The sequence below is a fragment of the Brassica napus genome, chromosome A3 (genome assembly GCF_020379485.1).
Source record: "Brassica napus cultivar Da-Ae chromosome A3, Da-Ae, whole genome shotgun sequence".
Taxonomy (NCBI): domain Eukaryota; kingdom Viridiplantae; phylum Streptophyta; class Magnoliopsida; order Brassicales; family Brassicaceae; genus Brassica; species Brassica napus.
The window spans coordinates 38,446,576-38,460,912 of record NC_063436.1 but is presented as its reverse complement, the minus strand read 5'-3'; the positions used below and the strand labels follow the sequence as shown (position 1 = coordinate 38,460,912).

General features: G+C 39.8%; 1 long non-coding RNA gene across 1 annotated transcript; it reads right to left on the bottom strand.

Moving 5' to 3' along the window:
* Nucleotides 1–5,900: 5,900 nt before the first annotated feature.
* On the bottom strand, nucleotides 5,901–8,363 carry LOC106405521. The gene is made up of 4 exons (XR_001281382.3): nucleotides 7,612–8,363; nucleotides 7,309–7,523; nucleotides 6,713–7,217; nucleotides 5,901–6,616 (listed from the first exon to the last, which is right to left on the bottom strand). It is a non-coding gene; the product is annotated as an uncharacterized LOC106405521 (long non-coding RNA).
* Nucleotides 8,364–14,337: the final 5,974 nt, after the last annotated feature.

Genomic DNA, 14,337 nt, shown 5'->3' with positions numbered 1-14,337 from the left:
CTACGGGCGGGATATACTTACTTGTGATTTAGATTATTATTTTTTGTATGATTTCGTGGTTGGCGTTTAAGGTTTGCATTTGCAAAAGATGTATATGTTAATGATTTTTATCTTTTAGAAAATTTTAGGTCAGGAGAAATTATACGTGAGAAAATATGCTTTGCTTGTTTACAATAGTTGTTTGTCCAAAAAAAACAATAGTTGTTTCTATATTAAAGAGACATGTCATTGATATGTTGTGAGGACTTCAAATGGTTTTTATGTTGTTTCCTTTTACAAAAAAATTATCTCATATTCGGTGTGTTAATTGTGGTTTGTAATATTTTAGGTTCGGAAGGATTGGAGTGTGGTAATATTTTTTTTTTTTTTTTTTGTCGTCTACCCATCTAAACTAGATCAAGTGGAGAACAGACGTGCCGATTCTCCGAAGAGCATCTCCATCTGTCCGGATCTGATCTATATGGGAAAAAGCATAGCCTCTCGTTCTTGCTTCTTTTGCTAGCGCGTCTGCTCGGCCATTTCTACTCCGAGGAATATGAGACAGACTCACATCCTCGAAGTTTTCCTGTAACCTCTGGAACACCTCAATCTCTGTTGCGAATGCTGGCCAGTCCACCGGGTTTGTTGTCATGTCCACTAAATCTGAGCAGTCCGTCTCGAACCGTATCGAGGTTATTCCTCTGTCTCGTATACATGAAGCTGCCCAAAGTAAACCTTTCATCTCAGCATGCAAAGCTGAGAGGCTCCGGTTACATGCTCGTAATCCGCAATACTCCGAGCCCATTTCATCCCTAAGACTCCACCCTAAGCCACTAACGCTGCCATTATTGATCCAAGATGCATCAATTTGACAGGTAGGGATTCGGGGTATCCAGGAGGGCTGTATCTCAACCTCTGTAGTAAGAGGAACATCATGATCCTCATATGTTTCCTCCTTCTCATTAGCCTTCTTCCAACATTCTGCCTCGAGAGACGCATGTTGGAGAGTAGCCAATGGAGATACGTCTTTACCATTAAAGAGTTTGTCGTTCCTCGCCTTCCAAATGTACCAACAGATCCATGGGAAGGTATCGAATTGTGGTCTCAGCGGAGCCACCTATTTTCTCTTCCAAAACAGAAAGTTCATGTTTTGGTATACTGATGTACTCGGGAAGTAACCCGGAAGGGACGGATAGTCCGATAAAGCCCAAACCTGTAGAGCAGGGGGACATTCAAAAAGAAGATGATTAATCGACTCCACTGGGCCAGCACATCTAGGACAACTCCTATCGGTGCCCAGGTGTCTATACATGAGCCTTTCGGCAGTCGCCACACAACCCGAGATAACCTGCCACAAAAAATGCTTCATCTTACTTGGGGCCTTTATCTTCCACACATGACTCTGTAGGCTCGTGATACTTGGTTCCAAAACCCCTTCCTGTGAAAGACTCAACTTGGTCATCCGGAGTAGGTTATAGCCGGTTTTAACTGAATAAACTCCTGATTTTGTGTGGTTCCAAACATATCCATCCGGAACACGAGAGCGAGGAAGTTTCAGCCCAAGTATCAACTGGATATCATCTGGGTGAAAGAACTCACGTAAAAGTTGTATATCCCACTCCTTGGTATCATTCCTAATAAAGGACTGAACAAGAAGTTGGGGTAGTCTGTATACAATGTGGTCGGCGGGTCTAGGTGGTCGAGCCACTGTATCTGGAACCCAAGACTCACTCCAAACCCTCGTATCTTGACCTGTGCCGATCGTTTTCCGTAAGCCAGATATGAGTAGAGGTTTTGCTGCCATGATACTACGCCATCCATATGATGGTGAGTATGTACGTCTATCTTCCAAAGGAGAAGTGTGATTATAGTACCTTCCTTTTAGCACACGCGCTAATAAGGAGTTCGGGTAATGAATTAGTCTCCACAATTGTTTTGCAAGAAGCGCTATATTGAAATCATGAAGATCGCGAAAACCTAATCCCCCCAAATCCTTAGGGGTACAGATCTCGTCCCATGCTATCCAATGTAAACCTCTGCTGTTTTGTTTTGAACTCCACCAAAAATTAGACGTTGTGCTCCTTAGTTTATTGGTAATGCCTTGTGGAAGCAAGTAGCACGACATAACAAAAGTCGGGGCTGCTTGAGCCACAGACTTGACTTGAACTTCTTTTCCTCCTTTGGAAAGGAGTCTCGATGACCAAGTGTTAACTCGCCCATTGAACCGATCTTGTACAAAGGAGAATACTTTCATCTTCGAGCCACCGATTTGTTCTGGTAATCCAAGGTACATCCCCATGCCTCCTTCTGAAGAGAAACCTAAGACATGTTTTATATCTTGCTTCCGAGAATACTCCACTCGGTTTCCAAAAAACATCGATGATTTAGACGCATTTAGCCGTTGTCCTGATGCCTTCCCATATATATCTAGAATGTCCATGATCTCCTTGCATTGGCTTAATTCCGCCTTACAGAAGAAAAGACTGTCATCTGCAAAAAGAAGGTGAGAGATCCTTGGGCTCGCCCTAGCAACCCGGAGACCTACAATCTTTTTTTCTGCTTCCGCTCCATTCAAAAGTGAGATCAACGCCTCTGTACACAGGATGAACAAAAAGGGGGAGAGGGGGTCTCCTTGTCTTAAACCTCTCTTTGGTAGGATTCTCCCTCTTGGTTGCCCGTTGACTAAGACTTGATATGAGACCGACGTGACACAACACATAATGAGGGTAATTTGTGTGTATGTTATAAGGGTAATTTACTTTTATGTTGAAATAATAGTCGTTCGACGTGCTATTGGAATGAAAGTGGTGATTATTTGAAGTTGCATTTCTTATTAAGAGTAGAATGTTATATTGAGTGCGAAGAAGATAGTAAAGCAAAGCTAATCAAAGTAAGAAAACATTGAAACATGAAAGTGTAAGAACTGAGTAGTGGTTGATGAGTGTAGGCACTTGTTACTCATCGTAAAACCAACTCCAAGAACTTTTCCACTTGTTTATACTAATAACAACCACTGCATTGATTTCTAGATTATTGAGATGGCACTTTCTCGGTGGCATAATAAAGATCATATTAGTTCCATAACAAAAAAATTTCAATATAGAAACGTCGCGTAATGAACATTTGGTTAGTATTGATATATACTATTTTATTAATTTAAGTTGTTGGTTAGTTTGTTTGTAAGTAATTTTTGTTTTGAATTTTTGTTTCTATGGCATCATCACGTGAGTTGTTATGTTTTGAATAATTTGTATCTAACAACTAATGTATATGACTCTTTTTGAGGTTCTCTTCGGCCGTAAGGCCTTTGCATAATTTTTCAAAAAGGAAATCTCAACTTTGGTGAGAAATTGGCAATCCAGACATTAGCCATCCAGTTGGGTTGGAAATGGTTTTCCGGATTGGAATGTTGTTCTAGTGTTCATCGGTCTCATTTCTTAAGTTTACTCTTGGGTGATACTCAGTTTTGGTAAAATAAGCTGTTATTGTTTTTCAGGAACAAATATGAGTATCTCTGAACCGTTTCTTACTTGGTCTTACTCTTAACCATATGATTTCAGATTCTGGGGGGGGGGTGAAGAGATTGATAATGGTTTCTATGTTACATTCGAGATCAGTTACCAAGATGTTTTTATTCTCAATATTTGGAGGACCAATTGGTAGAAATTAGTTTCTTTGAAGAAATCAATATTTGTTGTTCTATAAACATAGAGAATTATTTTTTCTAAACAACTAACATACTTTCTTAAAAAACCTGAAATACATAATATTTAGATTTTCATTACCGAGGTACAAAAACTTTTACATGGTTGGCAGAGATTTATATCATATTTATAGCATAAACTATGTATTTATTATGCACATATCTATATATTTTTTATTAGTCAAAGATAGCTGTAAAGAAAGTTTTATTTTAATCATTTTATTTTTTTTTAATTTTTTTTATATAGGCAAAGAAAAATATTTACAGCCAAATATATGGGAATATAATCTCTTATAAGATTTCAACAACATGACATAGAATCTACGTTTTGACACATCAACACTTACCAGTTACTACCAGTTAGCATCATAATTTTCTGTTATTTACTTGATTTATTTTGTTTTATATAAAATTTGATTCTCATATAAAATATGAGCAGGTATGGGTTATCAGCGGTGAGATGTGTTTTGAGAAAAATAAAAGTTGCTTTCGACATCTTCAAGACATTTCTATATTTATATCTATATAATAATATTTAGAGACATATATATGCTTTAACCCAATTGTATTTATTTTCTAAACTAACTATATATTTTTATTCTATAAACATAATATGTTTTTGTACTTTATGATGAAATGTTATTTTACAGAAAATAATTAGAGTAAACTTAAAATTTATTATAGTATGTTTTAAAATATAGTAAAATACACTAGAAATGTTTTTATGTTAACCAATTGATGATAATCTATGTCAGATACTCAGACAGTGAAACTTTGTAGCATACGTGGAATTATTTTTTTGACTCAAAAAGGTAAATGACAGTATTTTTCTTTTATGAAACTAATAAAAATATGATCTAAAAAGTAACGATCGCTAGGGAATCAAGTGATGAACCTAGCAGTAGCATGTGTTACTACCGTGCCTACTGAACATACAAACACATTTTTACATATTTGTAAAACTATCAAATAGGTATAGTAAAATAATAGTTGTAAATGACCTCATAAAAATAGATAAGAATGAATGAATTCAGACGAAATGTATATCTCAACAGCATAATTACGATTACGTACACTTGTCATCAAATAAGACAAATACACCAAAAGCGAAACACAGATACTAAAGCCATTTCACACAAAAAAAGCAAAAAAAAAAAAGATGAAGAAAAACCAAAGAAGAGAAACACATATATTGTTTCTAAAACTTACTTCCGATTTCTTTTATGATTATCCATTTCCTCTGTGGAGTCAAACATTCAGGCATTAGCGCGGCTGGATTTCTTGAGCAAGATCGCCACAATGAGAAGGTACTTTGCTGAAGTGGACATATGGAATTTCAACATTTCAAGTTCTTCACCGTTTTCAGAGCTGTAGTTGGTTTTATGCCTTCTTCCGCCTAGTGTCATCATCATGACAGCGACTTGAGACCTTGAATTTCTATTGTTCTTGCCATAAAAATATGTGCATACAGTGAATAAATATAATAAGGAAGACATGACATTCCAATATTGTAATTTTATGCTAGAATTCGATCTGTTATCAATACGAACATAAACCAGAAGAGAATATATCTAATTCATTTTCTGACTCGAGACAAATTATTCAGAAAGAACAAATACTGAAGGTTTGATTGTGAAAGCCATCTAAAGAGGTAGAAAACTAAATATACCAAATTTGAATTTGAGGATTAGTTAAGAATAAACCTTGATGAGCGGGTCAAAAATGGCCAAAAGCTATGCAATCAAGAAACATTTGTTGTAAAGCTTCATATAGAGAGTTTCATATACAAGTTAAAAAATATCGTATTATTATTCTTTACAAAGAATTCTGTGATATATATTCCATAACTGTTTCTATCTATATAATTTTTATAATATTTTATCCATTAAATTCTTATTTAGTTATTACAGTTTTACAAATGCAGTGTTTTTTTTTATAATGAAATAATTTAGTGAAAATTTTAGTTTTCACTAAATTATAGATTTGTAAATAATTTAGTTTTCACTAAATTATAGATTTGTAAATAATGTTTTATTTATTCATACAGACTGAATCAAATATCCAAATTAAAAATATTTTATTGGATGGTGTCAAAGCAAATTGAATTGTAAAATTGTGATCTAGGCAAATTGTGAATATTAAACTCATAAATATGGATGTATTCGCATTGTTCTTTCTCAATAATGAATCATGTTTATATAAGAGAAACGGAGTTAAAAGTGTGACCACATGTTTCTACTATAAACATTGCTAGAAGTTTGTGTTTGTTATTTAACAAAAAAAGTATAAGGTTTTATTTTCAGAACTACATTGGATTTTGTTTTTACAATACCACTCAATTCAACAACACCATGAGGCCTACATTCGATTTCAAAATGGAATTACAAGTCAATACTCTGAAATTTTAAGGAAAAAAAAAATTCAAAAACCAATAAAGACAAAATTTAATGTATGACAAATATAAAACAAACTAAAAGTTTAAGCAATTGTTAGATACATGTTAGTAAACCGAAGGACTATAACATAACAACAATGGCGATGTACATATAGAACTAACAGTGAGTTTTAACACAATCAAAAATGCCAAAATAAACAAAAACAATAACAATGGCGATGTACAGAGGACTTACCGAAGGACTATAACATAACAATAATGCTAAAATAAACAAAAACAATAACAGTGAGTTTTAACACAATAAAAAAAAAATAACAGCAAAATCATAAAGGGTGAGTGGCGATGTACAGAGAACTAAGAAAGTATACAAAACATCAACTCACAGTTTTGATATAACTCAAAAGAAACTTCGTAATAATCGTAATCCTTCTCAGAAGCTGCAAGTTTCTGCTTCTTCCACTTGTAAGCAGCTTCAAGAATCTTGAGATTTGTTGTCTGTGATTTTTTCTGGATATAGGTAATCAATGTATTCTTCATACCTGCCAAAGATTCCAACAAAATGTTCGCATTAAGCCTTCGATCATCAAAATCGAAAGATAAAACTTGAGAAATGATATATGAATTGCAAAATGTACTCTGTAGACCCATCTTCTCTAATGATTTCTTGAACTTCTTCGGGAGCTTAGATTGTACCACACTCACATACTCGAGATTACCAAAATTAGTCTACATGTTAAGCCAATCTTCCAATAGTGTAGCTCATTCTTCTTTCTACTCGGGTGCAGTCTTTTTAATTAGTAGTTGTTGGCTCTCTCGAATATAGATGATCAGAAGAAAGAAGATAGAGAGAGAAAAAAACAGTTAATACATGTCTCAAGGTTATAATCAAAATTCATATAACATGTAGTTTTAAATTATCTCAGGCACGTCTGAAGCACTCTTTCTGGAGTTCAATAGCATCTATTTCTTCTTGGTCTTCCTCTCCCTCATCTTCTTCTTGTTCTGCAGCATAAGCTTCAAACTTTGCAAAACTAACCTACACCGCCACACCTTGTAATGCTTTGTGCGGTCCAATAGTCTCTCATATTAACCTCGTCTCCTCTCTGATTCTCCTTCTGATATCTCAAAACCTATGTACGCCTGCCACAAAAACAAATTTCAATGATCCAAGCGATTCAAAAGTCTTGAGGAATATTTTACTTTTTTGAATCTATTGGACTGAATATTTTACCTTCCATAGCAGTTAGGGCATGTCAAGTGCTGGCTGAGATATTGCAAGCTCAAAGATAGTTCTAGCTAGTCCAGTCTCAGCAAGAGACCTCTCTAGCTCAGCGTATTTGCTCCAAGCATAGAAATTCTCTGGAGACCACTCAAAAGCTCATAAAGCTTTCTACATCTATCTATGTTTCCCAGCTGGAGCTCAATCTCAATGTAGTTCTTCAATATCTGTTTACAGAAGAAAAATATAACCAAAAATAAGTATGTTAAATGAGAGCAATGAAACATATAACGGTCAAACACATTTCATGCTTACCTTATCTTTTGGAGCTTTCCCAATAGCGTTTCCTCATATCTGCCGAGCACCGGCAACCATATTTTTGCAAAGGAAAATTTGGAGTGGGGAATAAGCTTAAGACATTCTATGTAATGTTTGGTAAGATGAATACAGACAGTCAGACTAAACTGCTAGAGTGAAACACAAATGGAAGTAACTTCACAAGTTTCAGAATAGGTGGGCTTTGAGACCTGACCAGCAGTCGTACTGGTAAGCGAGAGCTGCGCTCATCCACGCACGTGCGTCTTTGATTGCCCCGCTCGTGACTGCGACGTCCGACGACTCCGTTCAGTGCTACGAGTAAGATAGTATCTGGAGGCAAATGGTGACGATGTTCGTGCGGTTTTTATTCCCTGCGGAGGAGTCTAGGATTGATTTGATTTGAGACTGACCGGAATTGAGAGTCTCGAAGGAGAGTGAGATATCCGAGTGGATGATCTGAACCGGCTTAGGATCTTGCGGGACCAGACCCGGTTTGGAGAGGGAGGAGAAGCAGTGGTCTGGGAAACGTGTGGCGTTACACGCTTGGCGGATCTGAGCTATTGGAGGAGGGGGAGGTTGTTGCCATGTGTTGTGACGGTTGTGGGAGGATTTGGAAACTGTGGCGTAGATAATAAGGGTTAAGAGGAGGAGTAGAATGATGATGATGAGGATACAATAGCGTTTTATTTATGTTATTATTTGGTTTAGCACAACATTTTATATAGCGTCTTACTGAGCGTTATTGTTATGTATTTGTAATACAGCGTTTTATTTTGCTTCATCAGGTACTCTACAATTGCGTTTTATTTCCCCAATAGTCTAATATACAATACGCCGATGATGATGAGGATGTAAGTACGGATTCTTCCTCACTTCATCTTCATACTGAAACCTCATCTTCCCATCAATGGCGTCCTCGATCCCTTCACTACAGGAAATTCGCTTATTGATAGTGTCCAATAAACGCTGTCTATAATATCTCAACGTTGTTAGAAATTACACATGTGTTTGTTATCTGTCTTCCACCGCGACAATAGGTCCGAGAGCTATCGTAGCGGTTTCCTGTTATGCTACAATAGTTACTTTTACGATAGCGTTTTATTATTTGCAATAGTTTAATTTACAATACCGTTTTATTTATGTATTTACTTTGTTTATTAATGTCATAGTTGGTACTCGTATCAGACTATACAACATTTTAAATAGCGTTTTACAAAACGCTATTGGTATATATTTGTAATACAATAGCGTTTTATTTATGTTATTATTTGGTTTAGCACAACATTTTATATAGCGTCTTACTGAGCGCTATTGTTATGTATTTTGTAATACAGTGTTTTATTTTGCTTCGTCGGGTACTCTACAATTGCGTTTTATTTCTGCAATAGTCTAATATACAATACAAAAATCAATTTTGCAAATTATTTTTTGTAGCTGGAAAATTTAATTAGTTTTGATATATATGATTTAAATAGAAAATAGAATTTAATATATTTCATTTAGAATAGAAAATTTAATTAATTTTATTAATCCGAATACAAAATAACATATGTTTTAATCATAACCAAGTTTTAGCTTCATACTACCAAAACATAAACTGGAAAATTCATTCAGCTTCATGAAAAAAGAACAAATTACATTCAGCTTTTGCTCCTTATGTTCGCGGAGCCTTGCCTCTGGAAGACTCTCCTTCCTCTTGTTTCGGGCCTCTCAGTTGAGACGAGTTGCCTGCACTGTTTCGCATGTTAGTCTAGTCATAGCTCTGCGGTACATTGGATCGATGTCTTCTTCATCTTCCTCAATGCAGGATCAAGTATCCAAGAGCTCTCCGGTACTGTTGTTTTGTGAGCTCGACCACATCATCATCTGCTTCAGCTCTCCGGTACTGTCGTTCTGTGAGCTCGACCACATCATCATCTGCTTTTTCTCGTGGCTGTTGGTGGAGATGTGGTATGAATCCTTTTGCAGGGAGTCCACAAATGAGGATTCCCCTTGGTTCTCCCCTAGCTTGCATTTCTGAATCATAGAATAGAAAAACAACAATTAAATGTTGAACATAAAAAAACATTCCCAATAGTTAGCAAGAGCTCTCCCGAAAGTCGAAAGAAGCAGAACCAAATATAAACCAAACTCGACAATTAAACGTTGAACACAAAGCAACAATTAGAAAATCCTTTAACGCTAATGAAAATCCTCAAAACCTATGATTAGCATTTGAATATAGAAATTGTCAATTAGAAATAAGGTTACCGCAATATGAAATCCTAAATTAGACCCTGCAGACAGAGAAACCTACATCAGTTGCTATGTAGAAATTGTCTCATCTAAGGATCATATGTAAGAAAGACCTAACCTTTAGGAGTCCCTGCCACCTTTGCTCGTTCGTGCATTAACCGAGAGGAAAACTACAAAAAGAAACGGATCAGAAGCAGTCTTACGGTGCCGATTAAGTATCAAAGTGTGAAACTTAAGATTAGATAAAACAAATAGACGATTAATTGTACCTCGTTTCTGTATCTGCTTCTTGCGGCACCGAAAAGCTGAACCCTGACCCAAATCTCTTCACAGAAGACGGCGAAAGTAAGGGTTCATCGTCGGAGAGCGTTACAGATTTTGCCAAAGAGGGTAAGGGTTACAGAGATCGTGGAGCCTAAGAAATATGAGAAGGTTGCAGAGATATGAGATTTCTTTCTTTTGAGGGAGAAACGAGATGTGAGAAGGTTTTAGGGTCACGAGATAGTTTTCTTATTAGAGAGATTGTTTTCATTAGTAGGTAAAGAGTTGATGCTGATTTAACGGTGAGATGTGAGAAGGTTAATCAGATCGTGTGGTTTAGGATAGTTATCCTGGTGATATAATATGATTGGCTGTTATGGTAAATTTTGTTCTTATGTCATTTAAACATTTTTTTAATTTAAAATGTATTAAAATTATTTGTATAAAATTAAAAATGTGTTATGATTAATACTAATTAGTTAATAATCATAACAACTGTTGGGGTCAAAAACGGTTACGACAAATTTAAACATTCAAAACGTTCGAAGAAGAAAATAAGAGTTTCTCCGAAGAGTACTTTTCGAAATAGATTCTTCCTTACGAAAAAGCTTGGCGGAAGAAAGAATCGAGACGTCCGACGAAAGCTCGAAACTGGTCGTTACGCAGCGACTGAACGTCCGTCCCGCTCGGTCGCTACGTAGCGACCGAGTGATCGTCCCGCTCGGTCGCTACGTAGCGACCGAGCGATCGTCCCGCTCGGTCGCTACGTAGCGACCGAGCTCGAGCCAAAGCTCGGTCGCTACGTAGCGACCGAGCGATCGTCCCGCTCGGTCGCTACGTAGCGACCGAGCTCAGCCAAGCTCGGTCGCTACGTAGCGACCGAGCGATCGTCCCGCTCGGTCGCTACGTAGCGACCGAGCTCGAGCCAAAGCTCGGTCGCTACGTAGCGACCGAGCGATCGTCCCGCTCGGTCGCTACGTAGCGACCGAGCTCAGCCAAGCTCGGTCGCTACGTAGCGACCGAGCGATCGTCCCGCTCGGTCGCTACGTAGCGACCGAGCTCGAGCCAAAGCTCGGTCGCTACGTAGCGACCGAGCGATCGTCCCGCTCGGTCGCTACGTAGCGACCGAGCTCAGCCAAGCTCGGTCGCTACGTAGCGACCGAGCGATCGTCCCGCTCGGTCGCTACGTAGCGACCGAGCTCAGCCAAGCTCGGTCGCTACGTAGCGACCGAGCGATCGTCCTGCTCGGTCGCTACGTAGCGACCGAGCGATCGTCCCGCTCGGTCGCTACGTAGCGACCGAGCTCAGCCAAGCTCGGTCGCTACGTAGCGACCGAGCGATCGTCCCGCTCGGTCGCTACGTAGCGACCGAGCTCAAGCCAAAGCTCGGTCGCTACGTAGCGACCGAGCACTCGTTTCGCTCGGTCGCTACATAGCGACCGGGCTCGAGCCAAAGTTCGGTCGCTGTGTAGCGATTGAACCTTTCCGAACATCGATACGACACCAGTCCTTGCATTCTCGTCAAACCTTCGAATGCTATCTCCCGAAGACCGTAGCAAGCTCAGTCTATGTTTCCCGCTATTCTAATTCATCGATCAAACTTCGCGGATTAGAAACCGCGGAAAACTCGTAGTAAACGTGTCGAGTCGGAAGACGGCCCAAAGGGACCTAAAACACGACTCGAGGCCCATCCTACGATTTTTCCTAACCAAAAGCCCGTGAACCACAGCATGGTTCGCGCTTGGCCCGCGAGGAAGGATAAATGTCAAGTTTCCGCGGATAAATACGGAAGTTTTGAAGATAATTGTGAAGATCGGGAAAAATGGAATATCTCCATTTTTATGCTATGACGGCTTAAGGGCAGAAGAGTAAAAGCGTAAACCGACCTTGGAGCTAGTATATAAGGAGTCCTAGGCGAGGAGCAGAAGGGAGGAACTTTTTTCAGAGCAAACTTAGCACTTAGAGCGATTTAGGCAACTTTCCGTTTTTGTTATTTCGAGCTGCGACTCAATTAGGTTTAGCCGTCTTAGGGTTGCTAGAACTAGGAATCTCGCCGACAGCTCTCGAGCCCAGGCTTATACCTTGTTGTAACGCTCATACGCAGATTCGGAATAAGATCTATTTTGCTCTCTTTTCGATTTCTTATTTTTATCGTTGTTATTCTCGTGTTCTGATTGCTTGACGTGTGGTAATTAACAGATATCCGGGTCCTCTGGGAAACTAGGGTTTTCTTAGTTTCCTTATTTAAACGGAAATCGACAGTGCGAATTTCGGTTCCCACAGTTTGGCGCTAGAAGGAGGGGGACTTACGGATCAATCTAACCCGCAAAAACCACTCAACGATCAGGACAGACATGCGAGGTTCGACGTGCGCGAATGTCATCTCATTCAGGGGGGGAGAAACGGTCGATCGAGCCAAACCTCGGAACGATCTCCTTGTTATCGAGTTGACAATTCGAGATATCGACGTCGCTAGAGTACTAATCGATACCGGAAGCTCGGCCGATATCATCTTCAAAGACACTCTTGAAAAGATGGGGATCAGTCAATCCGAGATCGCAAAATGCCCAAGCCCACTGCTAGGGCTTTCGGGGGAAACGACCATGGCCTACGGATCGATTAGACTCGCTGTCAAAGCCGGAACCGTGACAAACATCACAGAGTTTCTAGTCGTCGACCGCCCCGCATCTTACAACGTTATCATGGGGACGCCATGGCTGAACACCATGCGCGCAATCCCATCAACCTACCATCTTTGCCTCAAGTTCCCGACCCCTAACGGAGTCGAGGTAATCTGGGGAAATCCAAGAGTTTCTCAGGTCTGTTTCGCCGCGGAACTAAAACGAAAGAGACCGATCCTCGAAATTACTCCTAAGAAAGCGGAGAAAGAGACCTCCAGCAAAGATACGCGAAGTCAGGATTCAGCGGAATTCTTCTGGCAATCTCGTATCTTCGCAGCTCTAGATGAAAAACGCGAGCCAACTTGTGAACCCGTGGTAACGATCTGTCTCGACGAAGCCTTCCCAGAACGCTGCGTCGAGATCGGAGCCAATCTCCACGAGCCTTTAAAGACAGAACTCATAACCTGTCTTAAAAAGAACCTTAATACTTTCGCGTGGGCTGCGGAAGATATGCCAGGAATCGACATTAACATAACATGTCACGAGCTGAACATCGACCCAACATTCAAACCCGTCAAACAGAAAAGACGGAAGCTGGGACCCGAACGTGCTACCGCAGTAAACGATGAGGTCGAAAAACTGCTTAAAGTTGGGTCGATAACGGAAGTAAGATACCCCGACTGGCTCGCCAACCCCGTAGTAGTCAAAAAGAAAAACGGGAAGTGGCGAGTTTGCGTAGATTTTACCGACCTAAACAAGGCATGTCCAAAGGATAGCTTCCCTCTACCACATATCGATCGATTGGTAGAAGCAACGGCGGGCAACGAACTCCTATCCTTCATGGACGCTTTCTCAGGCTATAATCAAATTAGGATGAATCCCGACGATCGTGAGAAGACTGCGTTCATTACCGATCGCGGAACCTATTGCTATGAGGTAATGCCCTTCGGCCTCAAAAACGCTGGAGCAACTTACCAACGACTCGTGAACCGAATGTTCTCCAAACAACTCGGAAAAACGATGGAAGTTTATATCGACGACATGCTTGTCAAATCCCTCAAAGCAAGGGATCACGTGTCACATCTCGAAGAATGTTTCGCACAACTAAATTCCCATAACATGAAGCTCAACCCGACGAAATGCAGATTCGCCGTGGCATCAGGAGAATTCCTCGGCTACTTGGTCACCAACCGCGGTATCGAAGCAAATCCAAAACAGATCAACGCTCTAATCGAGATGGCTTCGCCAAAGAATAAACGGGAAGTCCAAAGACTGACCGGCAGAATCGCAGCACTTAACCGATTTATCTCACGATCAACAGATAAGTGCCTGCCCTTCTACGACGTCCTGCGAGGAAATAAAAAATTCGAATGGACGGAAGAGTGCGAAAACGCCTTCCAACAGCTGAAGCGTTATTTAGCTACTCCTCCAGTCCTCGCAAAACCCGTGGAAGGAGAGCCTTTGTTCTTGTACATCGCGGTATCGGCAACAGCCGTAAGCGGAGTCCTGATCAGGGAAGAACGCGGGGAGCAGAAACCTATTTTTTACATAAGCAAAACCTTGCTGGATGCCGAATCTAGGTATCCGTTGATGGAAAAATTGGCATG